The sequence below is a fragment of the Arachis hypogaea genome, chromosome 5 (assembly GCF_003086295.3).
Source record: "Arachis hypogaea cultivar Tifrunner chromosome 5, arahy.Tifrunner.gnm2.J5K5, whole genome shotgun sequence".
Lineage (NCBI taxonomy): Eukaryota > Viridiplantae > Streptophyta > Magnoliopsida > Fabales > Fabaceae > Arachis > Arachis hypogaea.
Window position 1 is genome coordinate 111,375,863 of NC_092040.1, and position 9,464 is coordinate 111,385,326.

The following is a 9,464-nucleotide window of genomic DNA, read 5'->3' on the forward strand; positions in this document are numbered from 1 at the left end:
TATTAAAATAAAAAGAAAACTGATTCGTGTAATCATCACCATTGAATGTTCAATGGTCAAACTATCAAGGTCTATCCAATAATAAATGATAAATTTGGATTGACACCACATCACATAATACCTCATCACCATATTTTTCAATAGAAAATGCAATGCACAATAACCTGCTTGTCAACTTTTATTTTACTACTGTCATTCAACCACTGCAATGTATATAATTTAGGATATTAAATACATATCAAGCTCAATTTCTCCACCATAAAAATACTAAGTATAATAGTCTAACTGCTTCCATAAATAATTAAACTGCACATCTTTTCACCAACCAAATATTTAGTGCGAAAAAATTTTTGGCATTGTTTTAAACTATCTTTTTTTACCTACAAATTTAAAATAACAAGATATTCACCATAGACTGCATACTCGACATCACTATCAGAATAATCTTCCAAAAGTGTCATACTATCATGATCAGAGTCATCACCTTAATAAAAGTGAAACACAATATCACATTCTTCTAATAACTATCATCCTCCTGTTCAAAAAATTAATGGCATAATGACTCAAACCATGACACTTAAAGCATTTAATATCTCTCTACCTAAAAGTAGTAGTAGAAGAAGAGTTAGAATTATATATTTTTTTTAGCATCAAACAACTTCTCCTTAGAGTCAATATCCTTAGTTCTTTGTTTTGTCATTATTACGAGACGCTTTGTGAATTCACTTTAGATTGGCATAAGATAACTCATTTGTTTCTCTTCTTTGTTGTTGTCACTCTACTGTTATTATCATATTAATTAAATCCTCCATCTCTACATAATGATATAATTCTATCACATTAGCAATAACTCTATGCAAACCACCTATAAACTATGCTATAATAACTTTAGTATCACCTTTTATGTTGGCCTTAATCATAAGCATCTCCATTTCCTTAGTATTCTTATGATATTGGAACCTTGAGTCAACTTATGTAACTTTTGATGCACTTTTCTATAATAGTACAAATGAACAAATTTCTATTTCATGAGACGCTTCATATAATTCCAAGATTATAGGGTGATTTTTATTCTACTGTCTTATCTTCACTAGTACATCCCACCAAAACTACGTATAATTAGAGAACACAACTGCTACCAAATGAACTTCTTTTCCGCTCCAAATAAATTTTTGGATCGTTTCTCATTTTTATTGGTGGTATTTGCATCTTGATGAAATTGGTATTAGTATCTTGTCTTTTATGCTAATGTGTTGTAGTCCCATTAGAGACATCATCAAAAGGTTCATAATTCTAATGTCATCTCTAAAAGTGTAATGTTTAATACTCTTGGACAATATTTATGTCACCTCTTACATCTATTTTTTAATTCATTCAAGTGATCATTCTTGTATGAATTAAAGTATTATTTGAGTGGATCGTCATAGCAAATAAACCTACAAAAATATTGTAAAAAAGATCTCATAATTACTGTTTTACGTATTTTATTTAAAAATAAACACTTATATTTACTCTTAAAATTGGTTTTTAGCCTCTATTCAATTCATCACTTTTACTTTTTACTATTCTAAAAATTATTTGTTTGTTACATTTTAAAAATCAAATAAGAAAGTAGAAGAACTCAATCAACTAAAAAGAATTAAATCATAAGTATAAATAAAATAAAAAAAGACACCCAAATATATCAAAGAAAAGATAAAGACTAAACTAACAAAACAAAATAAAATAAATGTAATAACAAAATTGAAAATCTATTTGAACATGTATAACTGTGTTTTCTTTTCTTTTGGCGCTGGATTTTTTTTCTTAATAAACTTGTACGCTACTGATGCTCAAATTTTATTTTATTTTATTTTATTTTTTGGGTTAAGTCAAAACCCTGGCCTCTTGAAATAAAAGAAACTAAAAGTAATTAAAAAAAAAAAAGAAAATGGAAAGGAACAACACTAGATGAAAGATAAAAGAAATAAAAAAATTAACTAAAAGAAGTAAACAACTCCACAGAAAAATAAGGGGAACAAAACCCAAAATGACCTACAAATATCAAACTGCACTGTAACACTCTTTTTTCTTGTTTTTCTTAAAGCATGAAATCAATAAGAACAACAAAATAATAATAAAAGACAAACAAGTAAGAAAACAAGAATGATAGGAAAACAAAAAATTACGTGAGAAATACTGAAATTTTATTTTTTGTTATTAGAGCACAAAAAAAAGTAAATATAAATTAGAACGAATTTGATACTTAAAATCTGATATTAAATGATATATATCAAAATTTAAGATAAGATAAAAATTAAAGAGAGAGAAAATTATTCTATCTCAATTTAATTTTTTTATGTAACAGTTAAAAAAATTACTTTATATTTTTGTTCACATCCAAATTTTTTAAAAAATTCTAAAAAATTTTTATTCATCAAATTTAAAAAAGAGTGGCTATAAACTTTGGAAATTTTTATATCTCTTAATTTAAAAATTCTAATTCGTAATTCTACTAAGATAAAATGAGCCAAATTATAATTAGACTTAAAAAACTAAAAAATAAATTAAAATACATATAAAATAAATTTTAAAATAAATATTAATAAATTAATGCATATTTAATTTAATTTTATTAATGAAGATCTTCAATGTAATTTAAAAATAATAATTTTTTTTATTTTTCATAATTATTTTAGTCAATTCTTAATACATATCTTAAACAAACAATTTAATTATATTTACAAATTAACCTCCTTTTATTCTTTTAGATATTATTCTTATAATTAAATGAATTGACACATAAAAATTCTCAATTTACCCTACAAAACTCATTTCAACCCTATTTATATAGGTCCCTAATTTGCGAAATAATATTGGAACCTACCATTTATTTTAGTTCCACTGCGCAAAGCGGCAAATAATGAACTTCCTCTCTTCTTCCATCAAAATTTAGTCTGATGAGGACTTTCCTCATTTAATGTAGGGATCAGAACATATACTAAACTAGTTTTTTATTAAAAAAAAGCTTAAATCACATATATAATATAAGGAGTGAAATTAAAGGATAATTAGGTCAACCAATCATCATTAACAAGCAAATACAGGGACTAATGTAAATATTTGTTTTGGCTTTTCAAGAGGGTAACTACTAACTACGTTGGCGGAATAATTAATTTCTTCGTAAACTATTAGGCTACGATTGTTTATAAAAATAGGATATTAAGACAGAAATAGAAATATAGAATTGTGTTTGGGAGAGGAGATATGGACAAAAATAATATATTTAGAGACACTATATTTTGTGTCTATCCTAATAAGAAGGATACAGAAACACTAATAAAAGACACAATTTATTTTTTATTTTTTATTTTATTATTTTTGTTAATTTTTTATAATTATATTTTTTATCTCAAATTTTTTAAATGAAAAAAATGAGAATAAATTAGATTTTCATAATTTATTCTAGTTTATCATCAAACAGAATACAAGAATATAAAATTTTATATCTCTATCTATCAGTATCTTATTCTATTCTATTTTACGTATCTTGTCCTGTTATATTCTTGAAAACAAACACAGCCTTATAGACGTATAAAAGGCGAAAACAAATAATATAGGACAAAATTACATTATTGCATATTTACTATTCCTATTTTACCCTAAAAACAACAACAAAGTAGAACAGTAATGTCGCAACATTAACAGCATTAAATTTTCAGCCTTCATATGCTATGGGTTATCATTACTTTTGACTGGAGCTATATATCAAGACCCAATAATTCAGAACTTTCTAAGAACAGAAGCTATGAAGAATTATGAAAAGTTCTGAGAAAAAGAGTAGTATTAAGAAGCCGGTATACTTAAAGATGTTCACAATTTCTACAAACTTGGACTGTCTCTCCTTTTTTCACTTGTCAACTTTAGACTTTAGTTGGCAAGAAAATTAAATATCTAATAAGATTTAGAATAATGGAATCACTAAACACACCGCGTGCTATATATGTTCACGTAAGAGGAAGAACCTAATACATGCATGCCGCTCAACCGTTACATTCAATTTTAATAGGCTCACTACATAAATCAAAATAAAAACTAAATTAATTTTGCCCTGCTACCAAGATTTCCTTTTCGCTCTGTTTTGCTAGGGTTTGTTAGGAGTAAGTGCCGTAAGTTCTACGATGGCAATCCTTGCTGCCTCCAATGATCATTCTGTTCGTGAGATTGAAACAGTGGAGAATAAGGTTTTACGTTTTAATGAAAGCCTACACAAATCGAACCTAACTGGGAGACTACTTGCAGATCGAAAATTTAGTGATGAAACATTATTGGAGGTAGCTCTCTACTCAATTTGGAGACAACTTAAGAACTTAGAGTTCTTGATCATGGTGGTAACTTATTCCAATTTTTATTTTTTTTTTAAGTGAAATTGATCTGCTAAGTGTGAAAAAAAAAAAGGCCATGGTTATTCAAAAATTATATTTTTCATTTGAAACGCTGGAACGATGATTTCCCTATCAATGAATTAGAATTCACCAATGTGCCGATATGGGTGCAACTACGGAAATTACCAGATCAGTGTAAAAGCAAAGGGCTGGGAAGGCGGATTGGAGGTGTTTCGAAAAAGTAATAGATAGTGATTTGTTTATAATGTGGGGAAAGGAAGAAAGAATTATTAAAGTCCAAGTTCTGCTAGATGTAACTAAACCTTTAGGATGAATTATGAAGATTTCTAGCAGTAATAACAAGATTATCGAAGTGCAACTTAAATACATATAAATTGGCAATTTTTGCCACTTTTGCGGTGGAATTAGCCATGAGATCAAAGATTGTAACACTTATTTGGAGAGCATGGCGACTGAAAGTGAGGTGGTAGAAGGGTGAGGACTGTGGCTTCGATCCGAACAGTTTGGCAGAAGGTATGAGGAGAGAAAAGAAATAAAGCCACAATCCAAATCATGCTGCTAGAACTGATGAGGGATAATACAGATTGAGAAAGACTACACCAGTATGCCTAATATGTGATTTCACTAGTCTATCTATAAAAGACTGAAATTCCTATATTAGGAAGGAGGAAGATGAGGTCTAGAGTATCAATAGAGGGTTAAATTTGTTAGAGAAGGGAACAAAAAGTCCAAAATGTGATATTGTTTTGGAGAAAATATAGATGGCTAAGGCTGCTGATGAAGTTCTCTAAGATCACACAAATGCTTTGACCAGTTTATTTTCTGTTGGTGCTATGGAGAGTAAGAGAGGCAGTGGATTGAAGAAAAAGCAGAATCTGAAGCAGTTACCTAGAATGAGCCAACCATATAAATTTGACAGGTACAAAACAAAACACAGGGGCTACAAGACAGAATCCAATAACTAAGAAGCAATGTTTGGAGGATGATTTGATAGCTAATATAGGAGAAGGTGCTATCCAACAATCGGCCCCAAGGAGATAAAATTTTCTGACAATTTACAATTTTCAAGGGATTAATCGATCTCATTTTCTTGAGGTATTGTTCATTTGTGAAACTAAAAATAATACGTTGAAAGTGGAGGACGTCCTTAATAAAAATACGTACACTAACTTATGTTTTAAGAAAGTTTATCTTTATCAACACTTGCGGTCTTTATTTCTTTATTTTTCAAATATTTCTTTACTAACTTATATATATATTAGAAGAATCAAATCACAACAAATCTTTAATTTTTTTTAGGGTTCAAAGACTCACCTAAAATTTTCTACCCAATAAACTATCATCACTTGTTTCTATTCATTCAACACATAAATTAGAACTCAGGACAATATTGAGTTCAATTTTTCTCAACTTCCGTCACTTCCGTACACCAATAAACACAATCAAATCAAACAATTCAATTACACAGAAGCAAACATATATAAAATATGTATCACTTAACACATAATCAGATAAATAAGAGAAACACAACATAATAAAATGCACATTTAAACAAATCAAACAAATGTATATAATGTATGCCTGTCTTATTGGTCTTGAGCTCAGGTACCGGTTAAACTGCCAGACCCGACACATTCGGCAACTAACCCGAATGTCGTCTTTCTGTCGCGCATCCCCAAGAAGTAATTATCTTATGCATGTATATATAAAATAGTCTCACTAGAGAGTGCCTGTCCACCATTTCTTGGAGGCTAGCTAATTCGGAGATTGAGTGTTCGGTCACACTACGAATAGAAAGAATGTGAGCAGGACAAAACCACTATCCCCACATGTACACTGCAACACTGAGCAAGCAGGATAATACCAATGTCCTTACATCTACCAGGTGCAAATGTCTTATCAATACGCAAGTGAGACAAAATTCACGTCCTTGTCAATTTAATTTTCCTATCACATTCGACCATAATTGCCAACTCATTCAATTTCATAAGTCATAATGTATAATAACCCCATTCACTTATTAATTAGTAAATCTTATTATCTCATGAGCGAGATGAACCACCGTCCCCATAATATCAATCATAATCTCATTTTCAATAACAATCATTCATCAACAATTATAATCTCTTACATATCACTCGGCTTAATCACTCATCATGTACTTCATATTGATCTCATTTTTCATCAATGATCTCATAATAAACATAATTCTCAACATATTTATCAATAATTCAACACCAATCTCTACTCTGCACACTTTAATATTCACCAGATTAGGCTTAATCCGTTACATACAACTTGTAGGTATAAGGCGTCTAACATAATACTCTAGATTCAAGGTCAATGTTACAACTAACTTATACGACATAATCATTGATAATTCAACCTCAAACAAACTTAAACACATCATTGTTTAATTATACATTTTATGGGCTAACAAACCAACTTTCATGATTGTCAAATTCCATTTAAAATGAACCTTAAAGGTCCTTAACACTTACATCCTGGTTCTTGAAAGTCACAACTTCATCATCATCATATCCCTCAAACTCACATTTTCTATTTTCAATCCTTGAGTTGATAATTAATTGTTTTTTTTAATTTTAATTAGTGAAACCTCTTTTTCTGGTTAACTCTGATCTAATTATTTATTCATTCTCCTCGTCAGTTAAATCAAAAAAGTTTATTCATCAAACAACTTTTCAAAATAAGACAATCATAAAAATTCATTTTTCCTTAACCAAGTTATCAAACTAATTTTATCTCTATTTTAAATTCAAAATTCTCCCAAAGAGACTCAAAATTATCCCATCTTTCAATCAAAATCTTAATTGCACATCATAATCGTTTATTCTTAAAACAATTACTTTCATTGCTTTAAATTTGCTAAAGCACCCTAAAATAGAATTCTTTAATTAGAATTAATCAAGTAAACTCATTTTCGATTTAGTCAAGTTCTCCAAAACAAATTTCAATTTCACTTTTAAGTTTAAGACATTCGTGAAAAGACTCAAAATTCATTTTATTTTCACTAAATCAATTCAAATACTTTAAATTCACTAAAACTTCTCAAAACGTAATTCTTTAATAAAAATTAACCCAATAAAACTTTAAAATAAAGTCTCTAGTTTTTATTGAAAATAACACCAAATCCTCATTATTTTTATTATTCAGTTTTCGCCCAAACTGATGACACGTCATTTTAAGCGATTTTTTAATTTTTTTCTTATTTATTTTCTTAGGTTTTAATTAAATTTCTTATATTTTTTAACAAAATTTAATAAATAATCAAATATTTAGAGTTGCGATAATATTTTTATATTTTCAGAAATTTTTGGCTAAAAAAGTAACAAATTACAAGGAAAGCACAAAGAAAATAAAAGCGTAGCCCAAGAAGTATGGTTCGAGGAAAATGAAGACATACACGCAACACACAACACACACGCCTGGCGGAAGACATGCACGCCCAACGGTGCTCCCCTAAACCTGGCGATCCTAGATCACACTCGGCGGACCTGGATCACACCTTGCGGACCCCAGCACTCCTGAACACATGCCTAGCGGCCTAGGCTTCATGTCTCGCGGACGCACCGCTCCTAGAAGGTATTTTTGGGCTTTTGCCCAATTATCTCCAATCCAAGCTAGCTTAAGGGCATTTACAACTCTCAGAATTCAATAATTAAGGCCAAAACTTAATTATCCACATAGAAGCCTTAGTTACATCCAGAAGATTGAAGATTCTAAAATATTAGTTATTGATTCTCTCCAAAAGTATAAAAGATTTGGTTGTTAGGATTTAAATTAAATTTTCGTTTCTGAATTTGAAATTGAAGTCAGTACCTTATCTGTCTCTCTGAAAGATAAGATTAAGATAGTTATCTGATCCTTTCTATCCGAAGGATACGATTAATTTAGTTTTGAATTTGAATTCTAGAATTTAGGTTATAAATAAATGAGCATAACTCACAGAGAAGGGCATCAAGTCCTCGGACTACTTTTTTTCTTCTTATTTTTCTTACTTCTTCGTGGGTAACTAATTATTTGTCAAAGGATTAGGAGATTTGTTTATGTTTTTTATGGATGATTAATCTACATTTATTTTATTTTGATGTCTTGCATTAATCTATTTCATGATTGAGTTATTCATTCTTCATTCGGATTAGTAGATCGAAATGTAAGCTAATTCTTTATTTTTGGATTCTTTTATTATAATTGAAAATTTTAATATTTGAATCAAAACTTGAAAACTCTTTCACATGACTATTTGAATTCGGCTAGGAATAGTGGTTCAATTAGTATGTGATACATACATGATTTTCAATCACTCTAATTTTGAGTGGTTCAATTAGTGTGTGACACATACATAATTTTCAATCATTCTAATTTTGAATAAGTGACATATAATTTGGATTAGAAAAACTTTTGAAAATTATATTTTCTTTTAAGATTTAACTGGACAGAACTAGCCTGAATACGTGACATATAATTCGACTTAAGGACTACTTTTAAATCTTACTTGAATATAAAATCAATTTTTTGTGCATAATCTCTTAATTAATTAATTGATGCCAAATTAATGCTTGAGAAACTGAGGAGTCAAGAAATTAGAAATCAGATTTCAAGATAAATAAACAAGATTGATTTTTCTAAGAGCATAAACATCTCTAAAGTCCTTGACTTTGATCATCACTATTTTCTCTCAATTCATCATTCAAGATCACTGTCTGTGGCATCCAAGCATTCAATATTCTCAAAGCTCTCAGCAAGATACTCTCTTGTCCTCTTCGATCATCAATCAAGTTTTGTTAATCTAATTAAGAATTTAATCTATCTTTTGATTGCTCAATCATTTGATCCTCGTGGAAACGATATCCACTCATCGTGGTATTACTTGTGCGATACGATGCACTTGCCAATATCCGTGAGCTTCAATTTTCGCTCATCATAAACTCCTATAAAAATTTCGGCAGAGCCTCCCCTAAAACATGAACTTTGCCACCCTTCAAGGGTCCATCCATACCAAACATCTCTCAACTCTTATCAATTATTTCAATGCCAAACTATTTCTCAATATATATA